The following is an 18,266-nucleotide window of genomic DNA, read 5'->3' on the forward strand; positions in this document are numbered from 1 at the left end:
AAAACTGCTTTGGCACTTCCAAGAATGCTGTTTGCATTAGAACAATCGCGCCTAATGATACGCATACAAATAATTTACTCGAAGACGGGCCCAGATCTGGTTCGCGGTGAGGCGATCGCGAATGCGCTCGTGCGTGCTCTCCATTCGATATGGCCCGCTTCGGGTTCAGCTTCTTCCTGCTGCGCTACCTGCCCGCACGCCTGAGATGCAGGACTGCTTCAGGGGTGCCGCGACCCACGCGAGATGTCCGTTGATGATGACCAAATGCAGCGCTTCGGGCGACTCCGTGCGGGCTGCATTGTGCGCGCGCCGCTCTCTCGACGAGCCAACTTGCGCCGCAACGCGCAGCACAACGCTGTGCGGGCCGCACCTGCGTCCGTCCTGGTCGCGCGCTGCCGATAACCCCGCGTGCTGGAGCCGGGGCGCGGTGGGGGAGGCGATATGGCTGCGCGTGCATGCGTGCAGGCGCGGCTGCGCGTCTTCATTTGGAGCATCGCGTTAGCGATCCTAATCACCCTGCGCGCACTCCGCGTTCGGCGCAATTCGATCCGCTGCGAGTCGACGTTCCCGCAGCCTCTGTAGATACAGTCCAATGCAATGTCTCGTTAAGGCACCCCCCCGGCCCCCTCCCCTTATGTGCATACATTCGTGAGGAACGCGAGAGAGAACCCGTACCTTTGTTTTCAATTAAGCAACGATTGTTCCTGGCATGTGGATTTAAACCTGGCGCTTGAGTATGTGCCAGTGGCTCTCCTGTTGACCATTCATTCTCGTGGAACAATCGTATACGTTCGACATATCTGTTATCATGGCTTCTTGAATACGAATTTGAGCGTTTTCTTTTGTAGTGAGGGGGTGCGTCACTTTTTCTTTGCGGTTGTGTTCGCTGCTAGGAGCTTAATCGCCGGCTCGCAAAGCAGCGCGTCACAGTAGAATTACAAATGAGTGTATATGATCGCAGGACGTCCACGGCATATGCGAAACAACTTCTTACGTAATGCACATTTTAGAGCAACTCCGCAGCTTGTTGAAAAAGAAAGAAAAGAAACTAACCAGCGCAAGAAATAAAAGGCATTCCGTCCGCATCAGGGGCCGAATTCGCAAAGTTTTTCGTAAGTGCTGTTATTCATTGGCTGACCGCCTTCGCTAATGCTATGTCGAGTGTTAGGATTGGCTGAAACTTTCTCTTACGAACAATTAATTTTAGCGTAAGAGATTTCCGTGACTGCGGGCCTATAGGATGCGTGTTCAAAGAAGAAAAAGAAAAAAATGTTATTGTGCTATAGATCAGGATCACACTGTAAAATAATTTACACCCCTAAGGGTTTTTTTGAGTGTCTATAACTAACCCCCTAGCACCCTAGAAAAAGCTGGGTTTTATAGGTAATTACACCCTTATGATGGTTATTCTATATTCCAATAACACCCTATCCTTTGAGGGTGTTTTGAACAACATATTACCCTTCAACCCATGGGGTGTAAGGGTGTGATCAGGAATATATTACCCCTTCACCTATCGGGTGTAATGAGCAATATAATAGCCCTTGCTATAAGGGTGTTGAAGTACGGCATGTTGAAGCGGGTACACATGCACTTCATTGTTTCGTAAGTCTACAGTCAGGCTAGCACACAGAAATGTTATGTACGGTGTGCATACAATAGGTAATGTGTTTCCAAATGCATGGCATAGCAACTTTGAAGAAAACACATAATCACGTGTGAGTGTTCTGCGTGAAATAATCCATTTACCACAGATACAGGAAGAGTGACTGCATGGAGGGTCATTTATTCTAGCCACCTGTACAATATTTAGAGCTTGCACTACGCCTTGTATGTGGTGACAAGTCTTGTGGTCGTTCTACACTGAAGAACAGTCTTATTCAAACCAATGTTCCAGGGCACAGGCGAGGCTGGTGATGCCTTTGTGTAGCTCCATTCCAATGTCCTAAGGCAAGCCATCATAGATGAAGCCATTTCTTCATTGATCGCTGTAGTCATCTGCTTGTTTTCTACCTGCAAAATGATTTGTTGCAATTTAATGTCAGGAAAAGTACACGACACATGACAAGCAGCGCTTCCCTGCATCATTGACTTGAATATTTCAAGATCACATGAAGACCAGGATAAAGAAAACAAGCACAGATGGCGCTTACTTCCAAGAAATCGTTATTTCGAAAGAATAAGGCATTTATTCTGCCACATCATGAATGTAGGAGAGAGAGGCTACACAATTATATGAGGGCAATTCAGAAATTACTGCCTCCAAGCCCACTACTTTGCCAATATTACTGCAAACATTTCGAACTCTTTATCATTGATGCGCTTATGTTTATGCTATCGAATGTCGCCTCACCATCCTATCTCTTCTCGTTCCAGAGTAGTCGAGCAATTCATGGCATCCAGTGGTGAAGTCCAGTTGAAACAGCAGGCTGTAATTGAATTTCTGACTGCGGAAGGTTGTGCGCATATCAACATTCATCGCCATCTGACTGCAGTTTACGGGGATGCCTGTGTTGACGTCAGCACTGTGCAGAGGTGGGCAAGGACTGTGAAAGACCAAAATCCTGCCGCATCAAATCTCCAGGATCAGCACCGAAATAGACGGCCCACAATGGCTTCTGATGAGGGTCATGAACATCAGGCAGATAAGTTGACTCAGGGCAATCGCAGGATCAAGCAACACCAGATTGCAACAACACTCGCCATTTCCATTGGCTCAGGGAACCACATCATTAAAGACCTGCGTTACAAGAAGACTTGCGTTTGTTGGGTGCCACGGCAACTGAAGACTGACATGAAAAAGTTCAAGAATAGCCAACAAGTTAAAATCTTCTTGTAACCCAGGAGTTTCTTAATTATCTGGTTCACTGAACCAATGGAAATGGCGAGTATTTTTGCAATCTGGTGTTGCTTGATCCTGCAATTGACCCCATTCAACTCGTCTGCCTGATGTTGATGATCCTCATCAGAAGCCGTTGCAGGCCGTCCAGTTCGGTGCTGATCCTGGACGTTTGATGCGGCTGGATTTTGATGTTTCACAGTCCTTGCCCACCTCCGCACAATGCTGACTTCAACACAGGCATCCCCGTAAACTGCTTTCAGATGGCAATGAATGTTGAAGGGCGTAGAACCTTCCGCAGTGAGAAATTCAATTACAGCCCGCTGTTTCAAGTGGACATCATCACTGGATGCCATGCATTGATCGATTACTTTGGAACGCGAAGAGATAGGAAGATGGGGCAAGTGACATTCTATAGCATAAACATCAGTGCATTAATGATAAAGAGCCAAAATGTTTGCAGTACTACTGGCAAAGTAGTGTGTTTGGAGACATTAACCGCCCTCATATTACAGCAATAACGCTGGGCAGTTTGTTTTTGTGTGTGACATCTGACCCAAAACTACAATTTGGAATGTGCACAAATAAAGATGCTCGTGTTGAGTCCAATAAATTGCTTACAAATATATCAATCCTTTCTTATGCAATAAGTTTACAATGAGAGGCCACATCATCTCACTGCAACTTTTCCCTACAAGCAAGTTATATTGAAAATAAGGTGCAGCCATATGCTTCGCTATGCATTGCAGGGTAACCATCAAGAGGCACTTTGACATTAATGCCTTGTTCCCAAAACCAATAGTGTAAATGCCAACCATTATTTCACAGGAGGTGGTGGCCACAAGGCAAAAACAAATTCGCAGGGTTTACGTGCCTAAACAATGACCTTACGTTCATCGGTTAGTATAACACATGGCATTGTTGTTTTGCCTGCCTCCTCAGGAATATACATTATTTATGGGAGTAGAAATCAGCATTTTCACAGAAGCTTGCTCCTTTAACAAGAGACACAAACGATGCTGTTCTTCAGATTTCCCAGGCAAACAATGCAAGCATCACTATACTCACTATCACAAACAATGCAAGCATCACTATACTAAGCATCACTAAGCTGACCTTTATTTTTTTTCTTAATCTATGACCTACACAGTGGCTGGTAACAACCCCTCTCTCAGAACTATTTGGCATCTCTACTAGAAGCCCTACCTACACTTTTTAACATCATCTTAGACATCTCCACTAAGAAAGCACATAATCCTGCTGGTATTTTTATTACAGAGGTTTTCACTAAAGATCTTCCAAGCAAGAACTTTTTAGCATCTGATCATTTAGATGCTTTGAACTGGAACAACACAGTGAATGCATCATGCTTAACAGAAGTTTAGCTATTTTAATCAAAGCACAGTTAAAGCCTTTCATGTATGAAGTTTGTCATCTGCTTTCACTTGATCTTGCTGGTTATATGATTGTGAGTTACACTAAGATCAAACATTCTAATGGCCAACATCTTTCATCTGTGAAGCGCAGAAAACTTTAGTGCACTTGTCAGTGTTGTTACGGCATTCTTAAATGTGATGATTAGGCTGCTGGCTGTTTAGCACTGTAGTGGCATTGTACAGGGTGATCATTTTTAAGTTTTATGGAATTTTTAAAAATTTCCTGTGGCAGATGGCATAATTCTTGTCCTTGAGCTAGATTATTTGAAGAGGTGGACATCACTAGCATAAGAAATCGAAACACATGTCCGAATAATTAAAAAAAAATTCACTATTCACTTTGTCACTAATTATTTTACTGCACATATTGCAATTTACGAATTGTAGCCAGTGAGCTTGGAAGACGTGTGCACTTGAACTTCCAGGATGACACCAGTCTAGGAATAATTCCCTGATAAAGAACACTACACAAGGGTGTTGCAGTTACTTTTGTGCATCAGTGCATAAAAGCACATTTTGATAAAAAGTAAGTGGGAGAACAGTGCATTCTTACGGCAAGTTTGATGGTACATATCTCCAAACTGGCGTCATTCTGGAAATCAATTCCAGAGTGGATGCATCTTGTAATCTCACTGGCTATGATTCGTAAATTACAATATGTGCTTCATATATGTGGTGGCACTGGCAAACACTCCTAGAGTTCTACTAGGAAACATAAATACCGAAGAAAGTAGATGGGGAAAAGGCACCTGTTGTAGTTCAATTGGTAAAGCATCGCACGCGTAATGCGAAGACGTGGGTTCGTTCCCCACCTGTGGCAAGTTGTTTTTTCATCCACTTTCATTTTCAGTAATTTATAATTTCTTTATTTCATTTACTAATCACAAGTAATTTACCCTAAGTTGTCCTTGGTGTTAGTGTTTGCTGGCTTCTTAGGATAAGATTAATAAACATCGGCCCCTCGGTTAAGTCACTTTCTTTTTGTTTATATGTGCCATGAAGTAATTAATTCAAAAGCTAAGTAATAGATTTTCGTTAATTAGTTGAACATGTTTCGATTTCTCGTGCAAGATATGTCTGCCTGTTTGAATATTCCTGCTCAAGGACTAGAATTTTGCTATATGCAACAGGTTATACTTAAAAATTCAAAAAAAACTTAAAATCATCACCCTGTATAAAGACACTGTGAATTTTAAAACAAGCTTTAGTGAACCTTACTGAATTAGCAAATGGCAAGTGTAACTAGCATGATTATCCTGGAAATCTTTTGTAGCTTATAAGCATAGAGCATTTCACTTACACATTTAGGAATGCGAAATTTTCTTGAAATCAGCCCTTTCTTTTTAACAGCTAGCATTTCTGCCAGTTTGGTTAGACATAATGTTGCATGACTTCAATAGTACTGCAAAATCAGATTTTCTTTCTGCTCCCAGTGTCTAGTGATATATCTTTACCAGTGCCCTTAGCAGCTGAGATAACTAATGTTCCTGCAGGTAAATATCAGAAAACATTGCGATAACTGCCAAGTAAATGCAATCGTGCGTCTTGTTTACAATACAGCATGTGCTCTACCTCCTGCCAGGTTTGTTCTCCATATCAGGCCAGCATGCAACTCGTAAAGAGGCACCTTTCGCATGCATGAAGATATTTTATGAGGTTATGGTGGTGTCAAAATATGACATCAACCATAATGCCTTAAACTATTATATGAAACACTTGTAGAAAGATAGAAAAGGCACCAATCTTGAATTTATCACGTTCGGTTTACAGTACCATAGTAGAAATGGCTCAACTAGTACAGGTACGCAAACGGGCTAGTTGGTATTGGTCGATGACGTTCGACAATGTGAACTCGACAAAGGATGAAGAATGAGGTGATAGCATTTGTCTCCATTTCTCGCCACTTTTGACGTCCTTTGTACAAGTCCGCACTGTTGAACATCATGGGTCAACTAGTACAGCCTGAAAAAAATGTCATGAAAGGAAACTTGGCTCTCAACCTCGACAATTCTGCCTGTCAGGTATTATGGTTTCTTCAGAACTTATTTCTTTATAAAAAGTCATGCCCATGAAGTAAAGCTTACTGAAAGAAATGAAGAACAACATCAACACCTCTCAAGGCACATGCATCAAAGGAGTTAGAGCATCATACACATTACTTTTAAGTGCAAAAGTATTGTTTTTCTTAGGCAAACTGCATTTCTAGTTTCTTAAGCCTATATATTCATTTCTCACAGCAATGGGAAAATCACAAGGTGGAAAAAGGTGTGTTGGTGCAATTTCAACATTTATGTACAACAACAAAAGGTAAAGCACAGGAAGTCTCACTGCTCCTCTGTCTAAATGACACTCAGTTTCATTTGTCATGTCCACTCCCATCCTGATGGCAGCAGAAACAGGAAGAGAGCAGCGTGGTTCAGAAAGCAGACGAAGGTGCTGATATCCTAGCTGACATAACGAGTAAAGAAGGGAGCTGGTCAGGCCATGTAGTGCAGACTTGAGACATCGTTAACTAGCGCGAAAAAAACAACGGACGACAGCTAGAAGCACACACGACAGAGCTCTAGGCCTCAACTGAAATTTTGGCTACACAGAAACATAGGATCCAGGGGATGTGACCTCGACGGATAGAAGCAACATTCATCTCTCCCTTTCCCTGTCTGACAAAGGAGGTATCGGAGCAAATTGATGGATAGGTTCATTTCGAGATACAAACACTCTTTTCGGTGAGAGCCAGGGAAGGGGTGCTTACACACCTATCGCCCACTTTTTGATGCAAAGTGCTTCGAATATTTTCATGTCGACCTGCCTCTAGAGCCGCATGGGCAGATGAGCACTTTGAAACTGCTCAGTGCATGAGCACCTACAGCAATGATTGGCCAGATGGCCACCAGCCACTGACAGCTGCTTTATCTTGGTTCCCCGAAGCAGTCTTTTAAACACCGACCTGCTTGACTTGAGGGAACACAGGGCTGCTTTCAGTGCCTTAGTGGCTAGTGGCCACCTGGCCAATTATCGCCATACATGCTCATGCACCGAGCAGTTTCAAAGCAATCGTGCGCTCAGGCAGCTCCAGAAGCAGGTTCATAGGGAAATATACGAACCACTTTGCATAAAGAAAGTGGGGAACAGGTGTGTGAGCAGCCGTCCTTGGCTCTTACCAAGAGTGTTCGTATGTGAAATTAACCTGTTCATCAATTTGTTCCGATAGCTCCTGTGGTTTCCAACAGTCGACATTCTGTGCATCCCATGTTTCTGTGCACCAAAAATTTCAGTTGAAGTCTCGAGTTCTGTCTTATGTGCTTCTTGATGTTGTCGTCTTTTTCACACTAGATATTGATGTCTCAAGTCTGCAATGAGCACCAACTAGCCCAAGTGCCTTCTTCAACCATGTAATGCATAGGGCAGATAACCGGTGGCACATTCGAGTTACAGAACTGATGCCAAGGGAAGAGAAGGGTAGTCAAGGAGGGTAGAGAATTAGACTGTATGATGAAGTCGGGAAATTTGCAGGCTTCACTTCGAATCAGCTAGCGCAAGACATAGGTAATTGGAGCTCACTGGGAGAGGTCTTCATCCTCCAGTGGAAAAAATATGTAGGCCAATTGTGATGAAAAAAGTATACCTGTCGGCTCAGACGCCTTCACTGTCTTTTGAGCAATGTGTAGGCCCAAGACAATCGGCCGGTTCCCATGCAATTGCTTCATGCTGACTAACTGCATGGGCACAAGAAAACAACTCGCCATTAATACCACCCGAGATTGACCACTTAATAAAAGAACCTCTCAAACCTGCAAACACAGTTAAGCATTTACCAGCTTAATACATACATATATACAAGCCAAGGATGGTTACAGTAACCATACGCTTTATAAATAGACATTAGAATAAGGTAGTGAAACGTAGAATAGCCGTAGGATGTTCAGTGCAGTTCATTTCAGAAATACTGTCGACCAGTGACAGGACGCCTTAGGCAGGGTTCAGTCGTACAACAAGAAAACAAATAGTAGTAGTAATAAGCATGCGTGCGTGAAATCAAAACACGAGTTCAAGGTCGAGAAAAAAATGATTAGGCTCGATGTACTTATTTACACAAAGATAAATTCATAAACAAATAGCGCAACCACGCGTTCATCCGCAACGGCACGAAAGCTTCTAGAACAAACGAGTACAACTGAAAACGAAGGATAACCACATAGCCGGGATGGTTGTGGTTCTTTTGTATTAGTTCTAGCGATGAAAGCACAAGCATTGCAAGCTACCTGCGTCATTACCTACCACGTGACCTGGGACAAAAAATAAAAACAAAACGAGTGCAAGTACACAAGCGACATTTAATACGGTTGTCACACTGCACACTTTTGGCCGCGATCGATCCTGACTGGGATCGAATTTCTGGTCACGTTTGGCTTCCTTGCTGAATCTGCGGACGGGAGCCAATCGCGGTCGAAAATTTCGATCCGGAACAGGCTCAATCGTGATCGAAAGTGGCCGTGTGACACCGGTATAAGTATGCGCCCATCTTTAGCAACAGAATGAATTAGCCAAACCAAAGTATTATTTACCTGCCTGCGCCGTATACTGACGCGTAGCAGTACTTAATTCTCTACAACTCAATGTGCTGTCACAATTAGTTGAGGACACACGAACGATGAAACGTCCGATATATTTTCATTTCTTTTTCACGTTCGGTGCCCGTAGGCTCCGCCTGAAGTACACATACTACACTCGCATCCAACACACCTTGTGCTGTCCTTTAAAGAAATTACGCGAAAATTACTACCACAATGACGCACCATAAAAACGCGACGCTGAATGTGACCACGTACGTACCTTTTATATGAGCCGTCCATGCGCCTTGCAAAAGGCCCTCGGTTTGAAGGCGGAGCGCTGTCACGATGTATATTCTGGGCACGCCATTTCGTTTACGTAGTGGATGGACGATGTTGACGATGGATTCCGCCGAAAAAAAAAGTCCACTTCATCACTGGTCAGGCCGAATGGAAGATGTTTTCTCGTTGGCCACGAATGACGGCCGTCGTAGGCATAGTAAACACACTGTCACAAAGAAACACCGATGTCGTAGGCCGCTACTGCCTTTCTTTCTCACGAATAATAGCGTCGCCTTCAGTCCGGATGCTCCCTTCGCGTCGATGAGCACAAAAGTACACGAAAACAACGAGGTGGTGCAACCTAAACGTAGCGAAAAACAATCTAATAACTCGCAACTTCAAGACTGTCACGGAGAACACACACATGTGCACCCGGCGGCCCGCCGCGAGACTCAGCAGCGATCGCGGCGACACCCGTCGGTGGAAGTTATTTCAATTTCGGTTTCGTTTTCAAGGCATAAATACATATATTCTTTTAAACTACGTGTGTATATTACTTTCGAGGCTATTTATTTTACGCTACCTCTAAGCAATTATTATTATTATTATTATTATTATTATTATTATAAACAACAGAGGCAGATCCCACGCACTGTGGGAATCGACATAAGCGCCGCTTGCTGTTCTATTTGCGTTCACTGACGATATTTGGCGATGATGTTGAATGTTATAATACAGAAAGACGTGCTTGCTCGAGGCGCTGTTGCACGCCATTTTTCGTAGCTTACGTGAAAGTTAACGCTCTAATTCCCTTACACGAGCGCATCGCATCGGGGCTGAAACGTTGATTTGCCGAAGAGCCGTTTGCGTGTTGTCGTCTTGACGCTGCGGTGCTTTAGTGCGGCTTTGCGTCTCTGCATGCCCTGAGTCAGTGATCCACGTGCACAAAACTGCGCGGTGCTTACTTTTTAGAAATAGCAGAAACGTGCCCTTTCATACCTTGAAGTAAAATTATTACTGTTTGCCCGCAACTGTTGCCATGTTTAGTAGTAGTGCTCCTTTTATTGAGGAAACCCCAAACGAAGCATGCTTTGTGTTTGTAGAGTGTGAGACCGGGCTAGTTGGTACTCCATGCTGAAGTGACTAGCGCTGGAGGGGACACGGGGCACAAAAGGGCGACCACGGCGACAGCGCCCTTACCTTCTCCGGCGATCATTCCATGTATGCGAGCTGCCACGGCGAAAAGTGGCATTATTTACCCAGTTCGTCTGGGTGTTGGCTTTAAACATTCTCTTGTCTCGTCTTTAGTCTTCCAGATGGCATTGTGTCGATGACCAGGGTGTTTCAGTGGGCATTATGACGGCCAAAGGGGTCCAGAGAGTATTGCAGCGATGCCCACAAAGTTCTCGCTAAAAGGGCTCGCACACGCCTTCCCCGAGTCCCTCTCATGTACATTATGCACGCTCTAAAACCACCCACCGCCGCGGCTGGCAAGGCAGTGACAGCAGCAGCAGCAGAATTGGAAATTATAAGGGAGGAGGCATAGAAAGCTTCGCTTTATAATCTAGCAGAACGCCTCTGTGCACACTGTAACCTGTCATCCAGAGCTCTGGTGTTTTGACAGAGTTCAATTTCATTCTACAAAGTATTTCCCGTATTCAGCATGTGCACCTGTCCTACCCGTCTCGCGAGGGGAGACGGGCGAGTCTCGCGCAGGTCTGCATGTGCCAAGACATCTCGAACGTACTTTGCAGGTGGGCAATCGCGCGCACACTTGAAAAATGCCTCGCCACTGTTCCGTGAACAAAGATGGGTCTGCAAATGGCCCGCCAATTTCTGGAATCTCATTCTATCTATAATGATTGGCTTAATGTCCTATCCATGCAGGCAATAATACTGTCTCCAATTTGGGAGGGGAAATATTTGAGTAAATAGCGCTGTTAGTCAGTGTGGCAAATACTGTATGCATCGCAAATTGTACGTTGGTTCTCTATACTTTCTCACATTTCCCTCCCTTTCTTTTTCAGCACTCTGTTCTGGCAGCTGTTTGTAAGCCAGTAGAACTTTCCTTTCCTATACAACTACAAACTTAATAGTTTCTTTTTGTACAGCCAGCTTCGTAAATTGACGCAGACGCGAAGCCATGAGCGTTTTGCACGGCTCTTTCTGTAGAGGCTGCTTGATCAAAGCATTGTGGTGGGTGAGAAGGCTCAAGTTTGCCTACGAAGCTACCTTGTTTTTAAACGTCAGAGAAGCAGAACGAATTGGGGTTATTGATTCCGCGAAAGAATCTCAGGTGGGGTCAAATCTTCCCGAAACGTCGTAGCTTTTGTCCGAGTATGGTTCGTCGCCCCCTTTTCTGCCTGTTTCGTTGTGCTTGAAAGAAACCTAGACGACCGCATTGCTTTGGAGCAATTGTGGCGCGTCCAGCTGCATGCTGTCACGTGGCTTATTCATTTTGCTGGATTGCTGGCGTCCCACAAGCAAGAGCTGCACTTGTTCTGCCTTGCTGAAAACGTTTTGAACATTTTTCTTTTTGGTTAAATATTCAATGCTAAAAAAGTATGTGCGCGCTTTTGGATTCCGCAGAATTTGTGCGTGACGAGATTTGAGAACTGTGTGCCACCTAGCCCACTATGACATAATAGTAGTGCTTCAGCAACAGGTTTTTCGCAGGACATATTTAAAATGGCTCATCAAAACAGACAGTGAAACGGTGGGGAACCCTCTTCAGGCGTTTTGTCGGCATTGAAAGTCCGACACGTCTCGGGGGGAAGGGGTTGGGGTAGGGGAGGGCCCGCTTCTGGATCCGCCACTGGTTTGTAGTGCCGTGGGACACGCTGTCTCTTTGTACAACTGTATGTTTGTGAATGTAATAAAAATAAACAAAAACACCCTTGCACCCACCCCCAATATTCTTAGTCAGTGCAGCCTTTTGGTGGGTAAAAGGGTGTTATGACATCTAGAACTGCCCTACGCTTCGCAAGAAGTCATGATGATGGGATATTTCTAGAATGAAAACACCCTTCGAGGGTGTTATGGTTCGCAATTCTCACCATCAAGGGTGTAAATTATTTTACTGTGCAGCGCCACTAGACGGCAGCCATCTTTTGCACGGGCTGCGTTAACTGGCTTAAAGAAAGCTCGCTGAGGATGTTCTTGCGCGGGCGGTCCCGACAGATGACGAGGAGGGTAGAGATTAGGTGCGCTTGTTCTACACGTAAGTTCAAGAGTAAACGATTCTGGGCCAGTATTCACAAAGCGCTCTTAAGAGGAAGCTTTAGCTCGGGCCCAATTCCGCATGCGGCCTATCCAAATGCATGTAAAACGCAAAAACGCTTTTCTGAGATAACCCCTGGACCGATTTTAATGAAGTTTGTTGCATTTGAGAGAGAAAAATAAATTCTACTGACTGCTGGCAGCGGAATATTGAGTTAGGGCCTGAATTCTGTTAAAGTAATTTTCAAAGATTCGAAAGTTCGAAAAAATAGACGCACGAAGTTTACAAATTAATAGCTCTGCATCAAAAACAGATATCGCGGTTCTGTAAACGCCATGCATTAGATCATTCAAAGCGGACAAATTCGATGCGTCAATTTATATCTTACATGAATTTGTCACGTTGTGTACAAGGGTCCTGCAAAAGCTGTATTTCCTTATTACTGAATTTCTTTATATCCATGTGTAACATATCAATTTTGTCCGCTTTCGATGTACTATCAGATGCAATTACAGAATTGTGATATCATCTTTCCTTGCTGAGTTACGGGGTTGTAAACTTTATAGTTTCGTTTTCTGAAAATTTTCGATTTTGCCAATTTTTTATAAAAAATTGACGACCTAAGTCAAAAATTCTAAACCAACAGTCTCTAGATTTTAAGTTTTCCATTTAAGTGCAACAGACCTCGCCAAACTTGGTGAAGTGGTTGCCGAGAAAAACGAATTCTGCTTTTACGGTATTTAGATAGGAGGATAAAGATAGGAGTTACAATGAAATCGTTTTTGAACAGCTGATAGCCTCCACGCAACAATGGTTGTTTGTGTACTGTGAAAATGCTCATATGCTGCGGTCTTAAGCTCACGGAACGTTGCGAAAACGCGCTCGCTGCGAAAGCTAAACATTGTGCGCGGACATGCATGTAGAGGCGCAGTCGGTCGCTGCGAACGCGTGCGATCGCTGCATTGAGGCTTCATTCTGTTATGCTCCATTTCATTACACAGACAACCCACTATATAAGAAGATAGTTCACATAGTTTGCTCTCAGCGATTGCCTACCTTTTACGCAAGAAACCGGTTATTAGAAACCCAAGACAATTATTTGGCAGTAAATAATTCCTTTCGTCTCGAGAGTACTTACATAAATGTCCAGGAGGGCTCCGGCGTGGTGTTCTTATTGAGCGCCGATAGCCAAACCTATGAGGAGAGCGCGTCGCGTTTATCCCTCACACTACGCAAGCGAGGCGTAAGATGGCGACTCCGTAAGTCCTCGCCATGTGCAAGCCCTCCTTATTCCTCTTTTATTCTTCTTCCATTTGTTTTCTTCCATCACGTAACTGTTTTGTTCCGGAGCACTTGCGAAGACGGACGCGCTTGGCGTGGCGCGCCGTCAGCTGAGCGCCAGCAGCGTACGCATAACGGCGCGCGAGAGACACGGGCCGGCGGCGCAGGCTGCGGTCCAGGGCCGGCGGCCCCGACGGCCCTCCCTCCTGGTCGCCCTCAACGCGGCTCGCACATTGGCGGCGACGCGCGGGCGAAGGACGTGCCGGCCTCTCGCGCCACGATCCAATCTCCATACTCCTGCGATCGGTACGTGCACGGCAATCGGCACTGGTGCCAGCTCCTTGCGTCTCTCACTTTAATCTGCACGCCCGAACGGAATGCGTGCCCTTAACACGAGCCCCTTACGTCTTTTCGGGTGTAATAGCTATAGGCGCTGGTAAACCAGCGAGGCCGCCTCAGTTTTGCTTATGTCATTCTTAGCGCACACTCAATGCCGAACTCGTTCGTACAGAAGCTTGTTTTATTCTTGGTGTGCCTCGCGGACAAGATCCGCCTTTTGACAAGCTCATGCATATTCCATTCTTCTTTGAGTTCCAAGGTGCGCGAATGCATTTGTGTATCGATCGTTGCCTCCATGTACACCTCATGATGCCGCGTTCGCTGAAAAACCGATCAAAGAAACCAAAGTGATGCATGTAACTCTGGCGTGACTGTTTGATGTGTTGGTTGGTGGGAGCGCGTGAACTCGCTTTGCGGCGTATAGGCGGTTCACGCTTGTAAGTCGTGCCGCTTTTATCCACACCCTCAACTTACCGTTAAGAACGTTTCACGGCCCCGCTGCGCTGCTAGCGAGCAGTGAAGCTGCTTGCAGCGTCCTCCGACCCGTCAAACGCGAACGCCGCGCCGCGTTGTACGCATGCATGCATCGTGCCCCATTGTTGTTTCGGCCCAGAGAGCCGGGCAGCGGTGAAGTTTAGCATGAACAGACCTATATGCTTACCTGTAAAAATAAAGAGGGCGACGTCATATATAGTTTTCTTCCCTCTCCTTTTCTTTCTTTTTCCTTTTATTCTTCCTTTTTTTTTTAGAGCCAGTCTTTAGCTAACCTACTTCTGTTCGTTTTAGCAGTTAATAAACATGGACAACAACGGCAAACGAAAGGCGCCGCAGAGTTTTCCTTCATTCTTAGTTCACGGCTTGAATAACCTTGCTGTGTGAGCATGCAACCGGCTATTATGCTTTCCTTTTCCGCGAACATATTCTTCCCAGGGACGTCATTTAAAAAAAAAAGAAAGAAAAAAAGCAGACATACTCTTGCTTTCATACATAAAGGTGTCGGGTTTGAATACTCCGTGGACACCACAATTTATTGTTCTTTCTTATTTTTATTTTTTCGTGTCCTCCTCCCTCATTTTGTCAGATAAAAGCGTCTGATTCCATTATTCCTTAATTAGGCATTTGTTAAAACGTCTTTCGCATGCTCTAAATTACATCTGCTAAAAGGACAGAACAGCGAACGCGTACGAACGCTTGCCATGGGCGTAATTTGCATTCTGCGCTTAATATATCTCATGCAGGTGTCCTTGGATTTGCTCAGGATGCTGTCTACGCCTGTTCGTGTAGTTATAACCTAAAGCTCACTGCAGCAGCGGGTAGCTCGAGCGTATTCAAGCGACTTCACGCCTAATTCTGATCATTTTCACACGCACTAAACGTGTTTATGTATAGGCGCACTTCCTTACAAATCGCCGGTGACTTTCTTCGGCGCAAACGCTCGCTCGATGCGCAATCTGCGGCCGGTCCAGAAATGCTGCAACGGCAGCGCAGTGTTGCACCCGTGCGGCGACGCGTCATTCGCTCCCTTCTTGTTGCGCGCCTATCCTTGAAATGTCGAACGCTGGCCCGCTCTCTTCAATTTTCCTGCGCTGATCGCGGCGCCAAGGCAGCAGCCTCCGATAGCTATCGCGAATAACAGATGAAGCCCAGTGTGTCTGTCGCATGCGAGGTCATTTGCGACAGCTCGGGGCCATCCAACTTCCTCCTCCGACTGTCCGGGGGAAATATTTATTTCCTGCGGGTCATCCAACCAACCTGCGCCAGTGATTTATCAAATGCGTATGTAGTAGACGCGCCACTCCGTGCTTTGGACGCCTCGTGAAAACATGGGCCCGTAAAATAAAATGCGCGCTTCTAGAGCCGATTCAAAGCGAGGAAGTACTCGCAGGCTACGACACCGCATTGGCTAGTCGCTAGGCGAGGCAAGCCTGACAAGGACAAGAGGGAGAAAAGGCTGCACAGCGGGAGGCCACACTCATGAGCGGCTGGTTCCTCGAGCAGGCTGGCCGGCAAGGGCGCGCGCCGTATAAAGAAATGCCCGCCGCAAGAATGACTTTCATAGACACAAGCCCATTGCGCAGAGTGACCGTGTGTTTGTCTCTCTTCTTTTTCTCTCGTTTTTTTTTTACTTTTTATTTTACTTTGGGCCCGTGGCAAGAGAAATTCGCGATGTCGACGCAGCCAGCTGAAATATATAGAAAGAAAAAAAAAAATACCTCGGATGTTACTCCGTAAACTGCCTCTTCCTTCGTGTGATTGTCTTTAACGCGCTCGTCTATGTCGCGCTTCAGCGTTAACGTCGTACGAAGTATATACACACAACCGGCAAGACGTGCATCCCTGCAGAGTCAAGTAAATATATTTCTTTTTACACTTTGTAATGAGAAGCAAGTTGCAAATTAGGAGGGCGCTCCACTGTTCGCGCAAATTAGCGGTGGTACTTGACTGATGACTTGGAGATCTCTTAATATGCAGGCCGGTTTAAAAAGAAGCTCCTCTACAAAAGGCACCGCGCCTCGAGGAAAGCGGCCGCGCTTCAGTGGGGCACACGTGCTTTTCTTGGCCGCAGCCTCTGCGGCGGCGCACGAGGAAAGGAAAAAGAAGAAAAAGACGAGAACGGGCAAAAGCACGGCGCCGCGCGTGCAGGCAGGCGATATTCAGCCGGCGGCGCGTTCGCCGAGCGCGCGCGCACAGGTGCACCGCCTCCCGCAGGCCTTGGCGGAGCGGCCTTTCGTTAAGCCGCTGATTGGATCGAGGCCGCGATTTCGCCGCTGTTTCGGGTGGATGGCGTGCGCATTGTTTATCGCTCTTTGCTCCCATTGGTCGTCGCAACGAGTGGTAACGAGTGGCCAAAGAGAACACAGGCAGGGTATCGGACTGCACGTGGCGTAACCTATAGCGTTTATGCCTGCATCCCGACGAGAAAGAGCGGGCGCCCTAATACGCTCTCATTCGGTTTTGTTCGTCGGTACACACCCCCACATTACTTGCCTGTGTCTCTTTTTCTTTCTAATTACGCCGTAGGCATTCACCGCTTTGACACATGTCTCTCTAGAAATCCAGCACTGAAAGTGCGGATCTTCGCGATCGAGATGCTTGCTCGAAAATGTCCCACCTGTATGTAGTTCTGGCACTTGTGAGGGTGACCTACCGTTCTCGAACGACCTAAATTCCACGTGGTGAGGAGCGAACGACGATCGCAGTTTGAAAGGATGGCTAGGTGGATGAAAGGCTGGCTCTTTGACCTGGTTGGGTGTTAGGAAAAGCGAGGGACGAGGAGTTAGCGTGTGCGCTATATGACGACTGCTTCGTGCATTGCGATGTTGGAGGCTGTGGCAGCGGTGTATATAGTGCCCCGTGCGTCAACTTTAATGTTACGGCGAAGTCAGGATCACTGCGCTGACCACTGAGCCTATGAAAAATGTTGTATAGTTCGGCGCCTCCATTTTGCTTTATCGATGACAACTACTAAAGTAAGAACATTCTGTACGTCCGCTGTGCCACCTTCTGCAGAACCTGCGCATATACTCGCGTAGTACATTAGCTGAGAAAAAAAGCAAGAAAGAAAGAAAGCAAGAAAGAAAGAAAGGAGAAGAAAGAAAGCGGCCGTATGGTCGCTCGATGTCTGAAAGCATGTACACATAATCGATATATAGGAGAGCAGCAGTTAAATGGGGGCAACGTTTTGCACCACAGTTTAATTCTCCGTTGCTCCGTTGTCTATCGCGCTTTGTTAAGAATTAGAAGGCCTCTTGTCATCGATCGTGTCCGCGCGAGAAATTTTGTCGGCGGAGGAGTCGTTGCAGAGGTTGTAAACCCGCCGGTGCGGCACATATATACTCGGAAAAGGAGGAAGGCCGCGGGGGAAAGACATTCCTTGCGTTGGTTCTCTCGTGCAGCGCGTCTCCACAGGTGCGCGTGCGTTCGGTTCCTCATCTAGGCCAGAATCACTTGCGGTTCGGTCGCACACACCTCCAAGCGTTGTTTCGCAGCCACTTCGGCGCGTTGATGAACAGGCGCCGAGCACGCGATGTGGGTACCTGATACATACACCAGCAATCACTCGAGCCGCACGCTGAATTCGTCGTCGCTGCAGGGTGGTGGCGCGAACAGAGCTGGTTCCTTGTTGAGAGCAGTTGCAGGTTGCCAAATTGCCGGCGCCGCATGTTTCGAACGCAATAATTGACGAGGGAAAACGAGCGCGAACGAAGAAGAGAAAATTTATTTATTTATTTATTTATTTATTTATTTATTTATTTATCACGTGGTAATACGTGATACGCGATACGCGTATCACGTATTACATTCATATATAACCTTAC

The 18,266-nt window shown here is 45.9% G+C and overlaps 1 protein-coding gene and 1 long non-coding RNA gene across 2 annotated transcripts in view; one reads left to right on the forward strand and one right to left on the reverse strand.

Annotated features, from left to right (window-relative positions):
- Nucleotides 1–18,266, forward strand: part of ush (Zinc finger protein ush) — a 491,478-nt gene that overhangs the window by 157,879 nt on the left and 315,333 nt on the right. The window lies entirely within an intron of this gene.
- Nucleotides 1,767–9,709, reverse strand: LOC129380807 (uncharacterized). Its single transcript, XR_008608997.2, has 3 exons — nucleotides 9,109–9,709; nucleotides 7,901–7,991; nucleotides 1,767–2,013 (listed from the first exon to the last, which is right to left on the reverse strand). It is a non-coding gene; the product is annotated as an uncharacterized lncRNA (long non-coding RNA).

The sequence above is a fragment of the Dermacentor andersoni genome, chromosome 1 (genome assembly GCF_023375885.2).
Source record: "Dermacentor andersoni chromosome 1, qqDerAnde1_hic_scaffold, whole genome shotgun sequence".
Classification (NCBI taxonomy): Eukaryota; Metazoa; Arthropoda; class Arachnida; order Ixodida; family Ixodidae; genus Dermacentor; species Dermacentor andersoni.